The 16,973-nt window shown below is 55.1% G+C and overlaps 1 pseudogene; it reads right to left on the minus strand.

Moving 5' to 3' along the window:
- Positions 1-9,538: 9,538 nt before the first annotated feature.
- LOC106991218 (heterogeneous nuclear ribonucleoprotein D-like) lies at positions 9,539-16,344 on the minus strand (annotated as a pseudogene).
- Between the last annotated feature and the right edge of the window lie 629 nt (positions 16,345-16,973).

Consider the following 16,973-nt stretch of genomic DNA (forward strand, 5'->3'; position numbering starts at 1 on the left):
GGGACTGAGATGGACCCCAGTCCTATCCCCCAGACCAAGACCCCCCACAAGCCTCCTGTCCCCACCTCCAGCCACTCTGGAGTCTACAACACAGCCCGGGCCTGGGCGCTGCCTCCAGGCTCCTCCTGGGAAAACTTCACAGCTTTTCTCTCCTATCGGCTCCTGTTTCTGGCCACGAGGACCAACACACAGTTCACGGTGGCATTGAACAGGCTCGATTCTGTGCGGCCATTTACAAAGCCAACTGGAATACAGCTGTTCCCCTGGGAAGCTGGAGGGGGTCTTGTGCTGCACCCCTCCCCCAAGAGAACCCTCCTGCATCTGCTGTCCAACGCTTCGCGACCCCATGGACTGCAGCACCCAGGCTTCCTTGTCCATCACCAACTCCCAGAGTTTACTCAAACTCATGTCCATCGAGTCAGTGATGCCATCCAACCATCTCATCCTCTGTCTTCCCCTTCTTCTCCTGCCCTTCAATCTTTGCCAGCATCAGGGTCTTTTCTAATGAGTCAGCTCTTCGCATCAGGTGGCCAAAGTGTTGGAGCTTCAACTTCAGCATCAGTCCTTCCAGTGAATATGCAGGACTGATCTCCTTTAGGATGGACTGGTTGGATCTCCTTGAAGTCCACGGGACTCTCAAGAGTCTTCTCCAACACCACAGTTCAAATGCGTCAGTCAGCCCCTCCCACGTCCCTCACGAAACTGTTGGGCTGTGCGAGAGCCCAGCCGCTGTCCGCCCAGCCTCCTCCTGGCTCTAAGCGAGGGGCCTGGTACCAGGCGAGTGCTCAATGCCGCTGAACGAATGAATGATGCAAGAATCCGAGGGCTTCGCACAGCGATAGCACCGCTCCTGGTGCAGGCTGCAGTCCAGGAGGACGTGGGAAGAAGCAGGTGCTCCAGGGCAGAACCGAGCCACACACAGGCACGTGCGCACACACACAGACACACGCGCGCGCACCAGGTGTGCGCGGAAGCGCAGGCAGAGCACGTCCTTACGCGCCCCTCCCCCCATCGAGGCTGGAAGGTGACTCCACGGGTTACGGTTCTCTCTTCTCCAGGAGCCCTCCCTCCGTGCCACATCCCGAGCTGCAGGAGCCCCCAGGGCGGGCCGCTGTGGCTCTGCTCCCATGCACGCCACCCATGGGGAAGCGTTGCCAGGAGGTTGTTGTTTGCACCCCAGGCTTCCGGGGTCAGAGTCATGTTGATGCCAGAATGCAGACATTGCCAGCCAGAAGGAGGGGCACGTTCAGAGTCTGCACCCACCTGTCTTCCATGAAGGTGTCCTTGGGTGATGCCCTCTCTCTACTCAAGGCTTACCTAGCACTTCCAGCTGTGTGACCCTGAGCAAGTGTCTTCACTTCTCTGAGCCTCCATTTGTCATTTGGTAGACAAGTGGGGTTATGACGAATACTGGCAATAATATATCCATCATGGTTTGGCTTGGCTGCACGTAAGTAATCCGAACAAAAGAGGCATAAACAAGATAGAGGCTTCCTTCCTAGGTAAAAAAAGTCTCAGGTTGACAAGTCCAGGGGCGCATGGCGGCTCTGCGGTGTCCTCAGGGACCCAGACTCTCGCTGTCTGCTCTTCCCCATCCTCAGGGCATGGCCTCCATGCCCAACCCACTTCATAGTCCAACATGGCTGCTGGAGCTCCGGCCATCAAGACCACAGGACAGGAAGAAGAAAGCTGAGGAAGTACAGGGTAGGAAGGGCCCCTCCCAGGAGTCCCATTTGAGTCGGCTCATTTTCCAAGCAGCCATTCTGGAAGTCTCACAGAGAACTTCCTCTTTCGTTTCATTAGCCAGAATGCAGTTGCTTGGCCCCGTTTAGCTGCCAGGGAGGGAGGTTAGGAGTTGTACCTTTTACCCAAACCAACTACCCTGCCAGGTAAAACTTGGGGTCTGTCCCCACAGAGGACAGGGAGCAGGAATGTCCAGGAAGACATGGTCCCAGCACGAGGCTGACCCATAACGAACGGAGCCACTGCTCTTGCTGACGTTGCCAGCATCCCTGGGGACTGCCCACAACTCTGCCTTTCCTGAAGTCACACCCCTTCACCAGTGTTCAGCCCAGGCAGTTCCTCCTGCAGCCGGGAGGGGACCAGGGTGCAAGGGGACAAAACCGCATCAGAAAGGGAGCTGAGGCAGAGGCCACCCAGGGGAGGGGAGTTCTGGGGCTGCCCGGGTCGGGGGGGCCTCTCCCTCTGCCCCTTTCCTGCCCCCTCCTCTCCCCTCACCCCCTTGCTGTGGACTTTTTATTGTATCCCCCCAAGTTCATGCGCTGGAACCCTAACCCCTGGTGTGATGGCGTGTGGAGTGATGGGGGTCAGATGAGGTCACAAGGATGGGGCCCTGTAAGGGATTAGCTTCCTCATCTGATTGGGATCAGAGGGGAGATCTGTCAGCCCCGCTCACCGTGTGCACCCCCAGAAAGGCTGTGAGGATGAACCAGGCAGGGACCTCCCCAGAACCGAGCCTGACCCTGCAGTCCCTCTGGGAGACTGAGGGGTGAACGTCTGTTTAAGGTCTGTCTGTGATGTTCTGTTTACAGCAGCCTCAACCTGCCCAGAGGGGACACGCACCCCGGCTCTCCGTGAGGTAGGAGACTGTGACAACCAGGGTGGGACGGACCCCCGCTGAGGCTCTCGGACAGGCCTGAGCTAGGTGCCCCTCTCATGAACCCTTTGGGGCCCAAAGTGGGTGCTGGCTGGGAGGTGAGCCGCCGGGCTGGCAACCTCTGTCCCAGGGGCTCTGCAGGGGGATGCCGGGCCAGGGGCGGGCGCGTGCTCTCGTGGGACCTGGAGCTGAGCGCCGACTGAGAGCCCACGCTCTCCTGAAGGTTTCTTTACACTTGATTATTCAGACACCCGGAGTATCTAGTGAAACCTTTTTAATCAACATTTTATCACAAAAATCTTCCAACACACAAAGTCACTGCCTATGTGTTTTGTTTTGTTTCTAGTTTGCAGGATCTTAGCTCCCCAACCAGGATCAAACCCACGCCTCTGCTGTGGAAGCACGGAGTCTTAGCCGCTGGACATCCTTGTCACTGCTTTTTATTTTTTTGTAGATATGCTTTGGGTTTCTTAATTGTTTATTTTTGGCTGTGCTGGGTCTTCCCTGCTGAGCAGGCTCTTCTCCGGTTTCAGACAGTGAGCTTCTCGCGGCAGGGGCTTGCCTTGCTGTGGACCACGGGCGCTCGGCTCTCTGGGTTAGCCTAATCTGGGCTAGCTCAACTAACCTAGGGCTCTAGGCGCTCGGGCATCAGTGGTCGTGGCTCCCGGGCTTCATTCCTCTGCGGCGCGTGGAGTCTCCCCGAGGCAGGGCCGAATCCACGTCTCCTGCACAGGCCGGAGGATTGGACCACCTGAGAAGCCCCGTCATCACTGCTTAAACTCACTCTGCCCTGCTCCGGGCAGGCACCCGCCTCCCTCTGTCCCCTAGGTTTCCTGCCACATTGCCACTCTCCAGCCACAAACTCTCCTGGTTTCCCTGTCCACATTCCTGATGGAGACGTCAGGAAACGCCACATCTAGACAGCTCCACATCTGGACCGTGAGCTAGAATTCACACTTAAGAGTTCTAAGCAGGGTCTCCAGAGACGATGGCAGAGTCCCGGGGCTGCCATAAACAGTCCCGCGGGCTGGGCGACTGGAACCAGGAGATTATCGTCTCAGTTCTGGAGACCAGACGTGCCCGGTCAGGGTGTCAGCAGGGCAGGTTCCTTCTGAGACGGTGAGGGGCCTCTGTACATGGCCTTCCCCCTGTAGTCGAGTCTACAGAAGGGTCCCCAGGTCCCCTCTGCATAAGGATGCCTGTCAGAAGTGGATTCGGGATGCACCCTGCTCCAGCATGACTTCATCTTAACTAATTCCATCTGCAGGGACCTGTGTCCAGATAAGGTCGCATTCTGAGGAGCTGGGAGCTTCACGTATGGATCTGGGGGGACGGGGAGACACGACTCACCCCGTAGCAGTGAGATATGCAAACCTCCACTGGGTCACCCACAGAGCTCGCCAGATGCAAACCCCATCAAGCGACCAAGCGTGCCCGTCACCCGAAGCCCACCCACCGTCCGGTGCGGCCACCCCTGCAGAGGCAGCGCTGTCCCGCCTTCTCCCCACAGGCCGGGCGGGCTGCTTTCGAACTTCTACGGATGAAGTCGGGCTGAGCTGGCGGGCGCGGGTCAGTAGGGCCTTAGGGCCGCTGTCAGCACCACCACCACCCTCAGCAGGGCAGCAGGACCTTGAGGCGGAGCCCGTCCACATACCAGGCGGGAACGCACTGCGCTGAGGGCCGGAACCATCTGCACGTCCAGGGAAAAGCACGCCACGTGAAGGCGAGTGACAGGACCACACTGCGGCCCCACAGGTGAAGTCTCAGCAGATGACTGCCGTCAGAACCAGCAACCCCGGCACCTGAATCTCCAACACGAACTTCAGCTCTGAAGGAAGACTGCGACCCAGGGCAGGTGGGCAAACAGCATGGAGTCTGACACGGGAACCGACGTAATTCAGGGAAGAAATGGAGGGAAAGGCAAAACCATTTCAGAAACAAAGCGATGACTTCACGAGGAGGTGAGACTGCTAAGCCTCTTCAGTCGTGTCCAACTCTGTGCGACCCCATAGACGGCAGCCCACCAGGCTCTCCCGTCCCTGGGATTCTCCAGGCAAGAACACTGGGGTGGGTTGCCATTTCCTTCTCCAATGCATGAAAGTGAAAATTCAAAGTGAAGTCGCTCAGTCATTTCCAAATCTTCACGACCCCATGGTCTGCAGCCTACCAGACTCCTCTGTCCATGGGATTTTCCAGGCAAGAGCACTGGAGTGGGGTGCCATCGCCTTCTCCAGAAGAGGAGAGAAGAGAGATGGAAATCACAGTAAGGGGACAGGTGAACAGATGAGAAGAAATAAGGAAGAGATTAGACAGGATTCAAGAGAAAATGGCAACCATAAAAGGCAGGGAAAGAGTTAAAACACGCTCATAATTGGAGTCCTGCAAGGTGACCACCAAAAAATAATCAGAGTATTAGAACAATTGCTCAAGAAGGCTTTCTTGAGATACCTTGGAACGCTTTCTTGAGGTTGCGCGTCTGTGTATCAAAGCACATGCTGTGTACATGGGTGTACTGGCCACGGAACGGTCAGCAGCGGGATGCAGCCTGGTAAATAACCTGGCTTGGAAAGTAGAGGAAACATCTTCTGGGCAACTGGACAGAAAGAACAAGCACCTTATCAGGGGAGGAGAACCAGGCCGGCAGTAGAGTCTCAACAGGACCATCAAATGTCAGAAGAGTCAGAACAGTGTCTAGGAGGCCATTACTGTCCAGTCGCTCAGTCTCATCCGGCTCTTTGCGACCCCGTGGACCGCAGCACGTCAGGCCTCCCTGTCCTTCACCATCTCCTGGAGCTTGCTCGAACTCATGTCCCTTGAGTCAATGATGCCTTCCAACCATCTCATCCTCTGTCACCTCTAAAAGATACCTGTGGGTTGAAAGTGTCCCCCCTTCCAAAATCTAGGCTGAAGCCCTGAGCCCCTCACTTGTGAACGTGGCCTGCTGTGGAAGTAGGGTCTCGGTAGGTGCGCTCACGTTACAATGAGACCGTACTCCATTCGGGTGGGCCCCGATCCAAGGTGACTGGTGTCCTTATAAGAAGGGAAAAAAAGACACAGGTACGGAGGAGGCCATGTGAAGGGGACGCAGAGATTGGCGTGTTTTGGCCACGAGCTCGGGCCTTCGAGGATCGCCAGCAACCCCAGACGCTGAGAGTACACAAAGCGGGGGGCACACGTGGTTTCCCGGCGGAACTGTGCTGGCTTCTCCGGCAGAAAGAGAGGGGCGGAGAGCAGCCAGTGCAACGAACTGAAAACTTATCAAGGGCGGGAATGAGCCTGGCCCAACAGAAAAGGAGAGCAAATGTGTCAGACAATGACACAGAGAGAATAAGCCCCCAAGCTGGGAGACAGACTGGCTCCCTGCTTGGCTATGTAAGCGCTGGAGGGCGGGAAATGGCAAAGCTGGCGGCCGGGTGCCTTCAGCAGCACAGAGCGAACACACAGAGAGCGTTACTGACCAGGTGGGGAGTGGAGGACGATGGAGACGGGCTGGGAGGCACGAGCCGGACACCCCCAACACAGGCACACGTCCAGAGGCGGCCCCGAGAGCAGACACACAGCAGGACTGGCCCAGAGGCGGGTGTCGACCCTGGAGCTGCACGTTCGGGTCCTGCGTGATTCGCCGCTTTCCAGCTCAGTAATGTCTCCCCATTTTAATCCTGGGCTCTACCCCATTCCCTCCGCTGTGTGATGTCCCAGACGAAGGGCCTGCTGTGTCTCCCCTGCAGAACCCCAGACCCTCCCACACACCCAGGACCCCCAGTGTGGAAGGGCCCCACCAGGCTCCGACCCCCTGCCCCAGGCAGGTCAGGACCAAGGGAGAGAGTGCCAGGCGTTAGTCTGGCTCTCATGGACCAGGTGGGTGGTAACCCCTGCAGACTCTGCTTCCTCCCGGGAGTCTGGCAGGGCCCCAGGAACTCAGGTGGCCGTGGGGGTTTCTGGCATGGGTGAGCAGTGGGGACCCCCTTCCCTCCCAGGGCAGAGGGGGCTGTGCACTTAGCAGGCTGGTGAGGAGGAGGTGCCAGGCCAGGGATGGGGCAGGCCCAGGCTGAGGCTCCTCCAGGAACCAGGCTGGCTCCCAAGCGGGTTGCCATAGCTGCCGCTGGGGAGCCCTTGGCAACAGGGCTGCCTTGTCCTCCAGGACACCAGGAGGGGTTGTGAGCAGAGGCTGCAGGGGGAAAGTCTGGACGAGCTTCCTTTCCCACTCAACGGCCACCCAGACGCCTTCCTCCGCCGGCCTTTGTGGGCGTCCCCGTCGGGGAGGTGGCAGCTGGGGTACAGGTTCCCCCAGGACTCATCTTGTGTGACTGTTCACACCTGGCTCTCAGGAAAGCCTGCTGTGCAGTGTTTGCAGAGATGCCCGCTGCGGCTGACGTACAGGTACAAAGTGACACCACACCCCACCAGCTCTCACTGTAGAATCAGCCTGGAGTTTCAGTCTGAAACTTGCATGGGAAAAGTTGGGAGGAAAGACCCCTCTAACAGTTGTTGTTCACCCAGTCATGTTCGACTCTTTGCAACCCCATGGACTCCAGCATGCCTAGTTTCCCATCCTTCACTATCTCCTGCAGTTTGCTCAGATTCATGAGTACATCATTAGAAACGCTGGACTGGAAGAAACACAAACTGGAATCAAGATTGCCGGGAGAAATATCAATCACCTCAGATATGCAGATGACACCACCCTTATGGCAGAAAGTGAAGAGGAACTAAAAAGCCTCTTGATGAAAGTGAAAGACAAGAGGGAACAAGTTGGCTTAAAGCTCAACATTCAGAAAACGAAGATCATGGCATCCGGTCCCATCACTTCATGGGAAATGGATGGGGAAACAGTGGAAACAGTGCCAGAATTTATCTTTTTGGGCTCCAAAATCACTGCAGATGGTGACTGCAGCCATAAAATTAAAAGACGCTTACTCCTTGGAAGGAAAGTTATGACCAACCTAGATAGTATATTGAAAAGCAGAGACATTACTTTGCCGACTAACGTCCGTCTAGTCACGGCTATGATTTTTCCGGTGGTCATGTATGGATGTGAGAGTTGGACTGTGAAGAAGGCTGAGCGCTGAAGAATTGATGCTTTTGAACTGTGGTGTTGGAGAAGACTCTTGAGAGTCCCTTGGACTGCAAGGAGATCCAACCAGTCCATTCTGAAGGAGATCAACCCTGGGATTTCTTTGGAAGGAATGATGCTAAAGCTGAAACTCCAGTACTTTGGCCACCTCATGCGAAGAGTTGACTCATTGGAAAAGACCCTGATGCTGGGAGGGATTGGGGGCAGGAGGAGAAGGGGACGACTGAGGATGAGATGGCTGGATGGCATCACGGACTCGATGGACGTGAGTCTGAGTGAGCTCCAGGAGATGGTGATGGACAGGGAGGCCTGGCATGCTGCGATTCATGGGGTCGCAAAGAGTTGGACACGACTGAGTGACTGAACTGAACTGAGTTGATGACACCATCCAACCATCTCATCCTCTGTCACCCCCTTCTTTCCCATGATCAGGGTCTTCTCCAGTGAGTTGGCTCTTCACATCAGGTGGCCAAAACATTGGAACTTCAGTCCTTCCAATGAACATTCAGGACTGCTTTCCTTTAGGATAGACAGGTTGGATCTCCTTGCTGTCCAAAGGACTCTCGAGAGCCTTCTCCAGCACCACAGTTGGAAAGCATCGTTTCTTTGGTGCTCAGCTTTCTTTATGGCCCAACCCTCCATCATGTCTGACTCTTTGCAACCTCATGGACTGTAGCCTACCAAGCTCCTCTGTTAATGGGGTTTTCCAGGCGAGAGTTCTGGAGTGGTTTGCCATTTCCTTCTCCAGGGGATCTTCCCATCCCAGGGATCAAACCCAGGTCTCCTGCGTTGTAGGGAGATGCTTTACAGTCTGAGCCATTGGACGATCTTTCTCTTTACAGCCCAACCCTCAATCTGTACATGACTACTGGAACTATATGGTATTCGTCCCTATCTCAGGACCCATATTTGCCTACCTTATCTGGCCCAGGCACCACATTCCAGAGCCAGTCGCCCACCCCCAACACCCCATCCTCCACTCAGAGGAGGCTGGAACACCCTCCTAGAGAGAGAACTCAGCCAGTAACCAAAGGACACCGCTGTCCCACTCCCAACCAGGCCAAGCCCCTCCCCTCTCCAAACCCCTCCCCTCTGGCCCTGGGCCTGACTCACAGGTCACTGAACAGCCTGAGGGAGTCAGATCCCCACCCACCCCAGGGGGCTCCACACCGCACCCCCTGGGAGCTACACATTCCTGTCTCCAGGCCCTCCCTATCCCGGAGCGACTCTGGCTGGGCCCAGAGGCCGGCTCAGACCCCCCTCCACTGGAACCCCACGCACCATTCTCACTGGAGCCCCCCTGCTGTGGGAGAGGACCGGCCGGACGGGGACAGAGCCCAGCCCCTCACACAGCAAGCAAATGGTGGAGGCTCCAAGAGGCCAGGTCAGAACTGCCGCCGCACAGTCAGGAGGCAGACAGCAGCCAGGAGTCCTCTGCTCATGAACGCCCAGCCCCCAGGGAGCGTCCTGTCCCGCCGGACTGTCTGACACCCACCCCAGCAAACAGCCAGGCCAGGGGCCGCTCAGCCCTGCCTCTGGCCAGCCAGGGAGCCAGGGGCTGGGGCTCCTTTCTGAGCCGTAGCTCTTTCACCCACACAAGGGGAGTGTGCAGAGCCTGGGCCTGCAGGCGCGCTGGGGGACCCATGCTGCACCCCACGTTCCGCCCCTCCTCACACACAGCAGCAGGCAGCTCAGAGCTCCTCGGGAGCCCGGCCGTGACCACCCCTCAAAAATGCAAAGAGGTCCTTCAGGCCTCAGTAAGGTGATTATCTTCCCAAACAGGTAACCTGAGCGATCCCACCGTGGAATCTCGCCAGACAAGCTCAGAAGGCCTCCAGGACCTGCGGTTACAGATTCCGGACTCGCTCGGGTGGGCCCAGGTCTGGAGATGCAGGTGGGGGGAGTCCTGTGGTGGGCGGCGGCAGGAGGTGGGGACAGTTCTGGACTCTCTGCTCCTGGCCCAGCCTCACCAGCTGCATCTGCAAAATGGGGACAAAAGCCTTTCCTTCTAGATGCTTGGAAGCACGGGAGGACGAAATAAGGACGTGATCTGGAAGGCTGAATTTCTCTGCATACGAGGTGTTTTCTGATGCAGAGTAACGGGATGCAAACCCTGAGCTGTGGGACTGGCACGGAGGGGCACCCAGCCCTCCAGGACCCTGTCTTTCTGTGAAACGGGAATAGGAGTCCTTGCACCCACCCCAACTCCCAGCTGCTTCCCTGACCACCAGACGGCAGAAACCCGTAGATCCCCGAGATCGCCCCAGCCCTGGGACAAGTCAGCACCTCTGCTCAATACCAGGCCCCCCTGCCACCCCCGGCTCTACAGGTGGGACTGGATAGTAGGGTGGGGCTCCCCCTAGCATCCCTGGCCTCCAGCCCTGAGAGGCTGGTTTCCCTCTTTCTACTGGCTGGTGACGACCGCCTTGCCGACTGTCCCCGGGGGAGATGCGGAAACTTTCCCCGGTCGAGAACTAACGATCTGGAGAGCATCCTTTTTACCATCTCTGACTCCTTCTCCAGACAGGGAGCCTGTCTGACTCCTTCTCCTCCTTCAGGCGCAGGCCTCATCCAGCTCAGGTTTTTATAAACCAAGCCCACACCCAGCACCAGGCCCCACCCTGGGGGAGGGAGGAAGGAAGCAAGGGCAGGGTGTGAGAGAGAGCGGCACATTATGGGGTGACCTCATGGGAGCTCTGGTTTGTCACGGCCCACGTGCGCCAGGTGCCACGTGGAGCGCTGCAAGCGGCCACCCTCAAGCAGGATTCTAGGAGGTTCTGTCTTGCCCCTGCAGTGCACAAGTCCCCGTCCAGCGACGACGCCAGGCCTCACGACCCCCACTCCCCCCAGCCTCTGCCGGGTCCTTCCTCCACCCCGGCCCAGCAGGCAGGAGGCAGGGGGCAAGTGGGATCCAGGGAGCTTCATGGGGCCTGAAGCTCACACGGCGTGGGGCTCTCTCTACAGAAGAGAATGCAAAGTTACAGAGACAAGATGAGGTGTGAAACGGACACTCATTTAGAGTGAGAAAAAATGAAGACAACTTTAAACTCCGACAAGCACACAAAAGCTGAAAAAACAAGATGTTTTTATTAACTAGCTGCCTGGTTCATCTCCATTGTACTCTTCCGGGTATGACCTGGTCACATCTTTGTCAGTTATCTCGGTATATGGCGATGTGATGTCATGTCTGAGAGAAGGAATAGAAATGCTGTTGCCGTTCTCCCAGCAGGGCTGCCTGAAGTGCATTTTCTCTTATTGAGATTTAGGACACATAGAACGTGGTCCCCTATCCCACGCAGTGCGTATAGATAGCTTCCCTGGTGGCTCAGACAGTAATGGATCTGCCTGCAATGCAGGAGACCCGGGTTCGATCCTTCGGTCGGGAAGATCCCTTGGAGGAGGGAATGGCAACCCACTCCAGTACTCTTGCCTGGAGAATCCCATGGACAGAGGAGCCTGGCGGGCTGCAGTGCACGGGGTCACAAAGAGCTGGACACGACTGAGTGACTAACACTTTCTTCTCTTCTCTTTGTGCATACATTTTGTGCTTAGTCGCTCAGTCATGTTGGACTCTTTGCAACCTCGTGGACTGCCAGGCTCCTCTGTCCATGGGGTGCTTGATGACTTGAGAATTTAATCTCATCAAAGAACCATTTCAACATGGAGGAAAGGATGAATCTGGTTTAAAAAGAATTTTGGGGAGTCACTAGTTGGATGGTACCACCGATTCAATGGACATGAACTTGGGCAAACTCTGGGAGATGGTGAAGGACAAGGAAGCCTGGTGTGCAGCAGTCCATGGGGTCTCAAAGGGTCAGACATGACTTGGCAACTGAACAACAACAACAACCCTATCTATGTAGTTTGGATTACCGGATATTTGTATTTGGGGGCCCGTACCTTAGGGCACTGTCCTAGGGCACAGCTAGTTTCTTGTGCCCTAAACAGCAGTTCTGGCCAAGTCCGTTTCCTAAGATTCCCATTTCTGAAAAGGAAGCAACTCATGGTGCCCGCTTACCGTTGCAAACAACGTGGTCAACCCATTTCCGCTCTGAAAACTGCCCGCCCTGAGGCCCAGTGCTGTGTGCCGCACTAAGTTGCTCAGGCGTGTCCGACTCTTTGCAACCCCTGGATTGTAGCCCACCAGGTTCCCCTGGCTATGGGATTTCCCAAGCAAGAATATTGGAGTGGGTTGCCGTTTCCCACTCTAGGGAACCTTCCCAACCCAGGAATGGCCCCCGCGTCTCTTATGTATCCTGCATTGGCAGGGAGGTTCTTGACCGTCTGAGCTACCAGGGAAGCCTCCTAAAGCCATCCTCAGGAATCAGTCCCAGGCGGAGCAGAGACTCCAACGTGAAAGGCAAAGCCACAGGGTCTTTAGAAGCTAATGTGGGATGTACTCATCTCCTTGACGCTGGAAAGGCTTTACACGAAAGCAGTAACAAGCAAAGGAAAATATTGATCGTTACAGGTATATTAAGCTGCCTGTACATCAAAAGAGGCCATCAAAAGAGTGAAAGCAAGCCCAAGGATGGGAGGAGATAGTCACAGCACACAAAACTGATGCAGCATGAGTGTCTGGGTTACACAAAGAGCTTTGGGGACTTCACACAGAACACTGCAAGGGCTCAGGCCAGAGCCCCGGTCAGCTCAGGGGGTGCGTGCGCTGGGCCCAGAGCCAATTTCCCTGCACCTCAGCAGGCATCATCGCGAAGTGGGAGTCACACGGAAAGTGCCTGTGTGCAGGTCTCCTTGGGGAAGGATGGAGGTGGGGGAGGATGAACTCTTACAAAAACGTCAACTTTTTAAAATGCGTTTTCAGTAATTGCTGTTCTGTGCCAAGCTCGGCCTGGTAGGAGTTCCGTGTTGGAGTCACTGAGTAGGAGGTGATAACAGACAGGTTAATCGTCCTCATGCAGCGATGTGGTGCTGAGCGATGATCCAGGGACCAGATGAGGTGCTTCCCCAGGGCTGCCAGGGCAGGAGGCCATGGGCAGAGCAAAGGGTACAGGAACAGGGGGGCAGGGGAAGCAGGGCAGGGGTCCCTGCGGCCCCATCGCAGGGCACATCTGGGCTGGAGAGGCTCCAGGCCAGCCCCCAAGCCCTAGACCAGGAAGCTGCAGCCTGAAGAAACGTCGCAGCAGCAGGCACCGCGGGGACGGAGCTGTCTGGAGCCTGGAAAAGGAGGGTAGAGCCGGTTCTCTACCCCACCCCGTCCCCAGCCCCCTTCAGCAGGCCCTGATGGCTGATGTCGCTCCCAGGCCCGCTGTGGACCTGAAGTCCATATGAGATGCCCACCATCTTTCCCTCTGCCCATCACCATCAAGGGCTTTGTGGCATCTTGCGGCTGAAAAAAAGACAGCATATTCTAGGACCAGGCTGGGGACAAAGGAAGAATTCATTACGCATCCCTCCATCCATCCATTCGTCCATCACCCAGCAAATCATAGCTTGATTCCAGGCACCTCAAGCCCTTTCTGGAACAGCTAAATGCCACGTGCTAGCCGCTCAGTCCTGTCCACAACCCCGTGGACTGTAGCCCACCAGGCTCCTCTATCCATGGGATGCTCCAGGGAAGAATACTGGAATGGGTTGCCATTCCCTTCTTCAGGAGATCTTCCCGACCCAGGGATGGAACCCTGGTCTCCCGCATTGCAGGCAGACGCTTTACCTGGAGCCACAGGAGGCACTGTTCAGTTCAGTTCAGTCGCTCAGTCGTGTCTGACTCTGTGACCCTGTGGACTGCAGCACGCCAGGCTTCCCTGTCTATCACCAACTCCCGGAGCTCACTCAAGCTCATATCCCTTGAGTTGGTGATGCCATCCAGCCACCTCATCCTCTGTCTCTGGAGGTGCTGTACTCAGCCATGAAAAAGAATGAAACAATGCCTCTTGCAGCGAGATGGATGGACCTAGAGATTATCGTGCTAAGTAAGTCAGGCAAACACAAATATCACACAATATCGCTTACATGTGAAATCTTAAAAAAATGATACTAATGAACTTATTTACCAAACAGAAATAGACTTACAGACATGGAAAATGGAACTTATGGTTACCAAAGGGGAAAAGGTGGGGAGGGATAAACTGGAAGCTCAGGATTATTAGTTATACACAATAATACATAAATAGATAAGCAACAAAGACCTACTGTATAGCACGGGGAACCATATTCAATATCTTGTAGTAACCTATTATGGAAAAATTTGGAAAAGTGTATACACACACACACACACACACACACACACACGTATATCTAACTAAAATACTTTGCTGTGGACGTGAAACTGACACAGCATCGAAAATCAACTGTGCCTCAATTCTTTTTTTTTTTAAACAATCACATAAAGAAGCATTTATTTGAGCTTTAACATATAATCCTACAAATAAAGTTTGTATAAACACAAATCCTCACTGAGTCGTAACACAGATAGCAAGAGACAAAGTCCAGCTCACTTTTCCTTTACTTGCTCCTCGTCTGTATATGTGATAAAGCAAAATCCTCTCATTTGTTTTTGTATCCACAGGACGTTCAATATTTTCAATCTCTCCAAAGTCTCTAAAATATTCTTTCGTTTGTTCCTCCGAAGTATCTGGGCTCAATCCACCCATGAAAACCTTTTTTTTGGACGGGGGTGGGGGTTCCTTCCCCTTTAAAGCTTTGGACCTTCTCAGTTCAGTTCAGTTCAGTTCACTCAGCCGTGTCTGACTCTTTGTGACCCCATGAATCGCAGCACGCCAGGCCTCCCTGTCCATCACCAACTCCCGGAGTTCACCCAGACTCACCTCCCTCAAGTCGGTGATGCCATCCAGCCACCTCATCCTCTGTCGTCCCCTTCTCCTCCTGCCCCCAATCCCTCCCAGCATCAGGGTCTTTTCCAATGAGTCAACTCTTTGCATGAGGTGGCCAAAGTACTGGAGTTTCAGCTTTAGCATCAGTCCTTCCGATAAACACCTAGGACTGATCTTGTTTAGAATGGACTGGTTGGATCTCCTTGCAGTCCAAGGGACTCTCAAGAGTCTTCTCCAACACCACAGTTCAAAAGCATCAAGTCTTTGGCGCTCACCTCTCTTCACAGTCCAACTCTCACTTTCATACATGACCACCGGAAAAACCATAGCCTTGACTAGACGGACCTTTGTTGGCAAAGTAATGTCTCTGCTTTTGAATATGCTATCTAGGTTGGTCATCTAGGGTCTATCAATTTGCCATCCAGTTTGTGTTACTTCAGTTTCCAAACCTTATCAACACTAGCAGCATCCTTGAAAAGAACAAATCCAAATCCTCGCGATCTTCTAGTAACAGGATCTGTTCTAACCGTGCAGTCCACCACGCCCCCAAATCGAGACAAATACTCAGTCAGATCTTTCCTGCTTGTATCCCAGCTCCAGCCTCCAGTTAAACACCTTGCCGGCATCCTGCTGGTCCCTGCCCGCGCTGGCCTTGGAGCCCTCTGCGAATTCTTCTCTGTTGCTGCACTGTTCACGACTTCGGTAGCGGCGGAGTTGTCAGCAGAGGGTGCTGGCGCCCAGTCTGCGTCCAGCGGCAGCGGCGGCAGAGCATTGTATGGAGCTGGATTTAAAATGGCAGCGGAAGAGCCTCAATTCTTTTTAAGTAATTAAATTCCAGGTCCTCCCAAGATGCCCAGGTTTTCTCCGCTCCCTTCCTTTCATGGACCCTCCACTTGGAATGCCCTCCTGTTACCCCCAGAAACTGGGTTCACCTCTTAGTGGGTATCGAGCCAAACCCAATCAAATCAAAAAGTGGGAGAATGATTTATTATCTGCCGCGAGTAAGGAGAACTTCGGGGGTACTTCCCAATGCAGTGTATCCCAGGACAGCAAAATGGGGGAAGTTTCAAGCTGCGGGAGCACACACGCTCGTGAAAGGGCTTGTGCAAAGAGGAATGGAGCATAGCACTGGGGCAGCGTCATCCCAGGCTGACAGAGGCCAGGGTCTTGGCTGACTGAAGCCAGCAAAGATCAACATCGTCAGTGGTCTGGCGGCCAGTTAGTCTGGGGGCCAGTTGTCCAAGGGGGTTTGGACCCTGTTCGACAGCTCAGAGAGTATGCGTCAGACTATTCTTTATCTCGGAAACAGAACTGGCAGTCTCTGTGACTGATGTGAGGCTTCCCTGGAGGCTCAGCAGTACAGAATCTGCCTGATATGTTGAAGACTGCCTGCTATGCTGGAGGTCAGGATTCATTCCCTAGGTTAGGAAGGTCCTCTGGAGAAGGAAGTGGCAACCCACTCCAGTATTCTTTGCCTGGGAAATCCCATGAACAGAGGAGCCTGGCGCGCTACAGCCCATGGGGTCGCAGAGTCAGACACAACGTACAGACTAAACTGCCAGGACTGACGCATTATCTCCAGTTAAATTGTTAAATTACTTCCCTGGCCTGGTAATAGCTGTTTGCTCTCACGTGCTTTTGTTTCCTTAAAGTCATTCACTCCCGAGGCCTGCTCTTCCTCACAGGCCAGCGCTGTGGCCAGGCTGAGATGGCAACATGGCCTAGGCCTACAGTGGCTTCTCTCATGTCAAGAAAGCTACGCTTGGCTCTCTTCCCTGGGGCACTGCCTCTCAGGCCCGGTCCACCATCCTCACCAGACGTGGCTTGCGCGGCTCCGCCTCGAAGCACCAAAGCACCCCCATGGGTGCCTCTACCTGACCCCAGAAGCTGCTCGAGGCCGCCGTCTGGTTCCCACTGTTTGCCTGCCCCCAGTCTCCCCGCTGGGAGAGCGGCCCTAGCACGTTGGCTGTATTCAGGTTTGTTTACTAGAATACGGCAAGTGGGGAGAGAGAACAGGTACACAGACATCTCTAATAACAGAACCAGTGCGGGGGGGAGAAGGGGGTGCAATTTAAAGTTGGCGTTGAGGTGCAGGCACTCGCTAGAGGGCAGGGGGAAGCTTTGGGGAGGCGGGAACACCTGTGGCTCCCTGGGAAGGAGTGGGCTTGGGAGGGGGTATCTAGGCTTCCTGACAGAGACATGTACGGTGGGGTGCCAGCCAAGGCCAATTTCCAGAGTTCCTAACGACAGTGAAGGCTCAACACCGAGGCAGGGGACACAGAAACAAGCTAAGGTGTCAGCCAGACACAGTCTCCAGTTTTGAACTGTTTCCTCTTCCCGTGCAGCTGAGGGAAAAACGCCCTTGTGGGGGTCAATCCAGGATGGGAGATCAGATCTCTGACCCACCTATAGCCCCCGGCAGTCTCCCGTCCCAGCTAGGGCCGCCCTAGCTGCACTGATGCTGAAGCTGAAACTTCAGTGCCTTGTCCAC

This window comes from Ovis aries, chromosome 6, assembly GCF_016772045.2.
Source record: "Ovis aries strain OAR_USU_Benz2616 breed Rambouillet chromosome 6, ARS-UI_Ramb_v3.0, whole genome shotgun sequence".
NCBI lineage: Eukaryota > Metazoa > Chordata > Mammalia > Artiodactyla > Bovidae > Ovis > Ovis aries.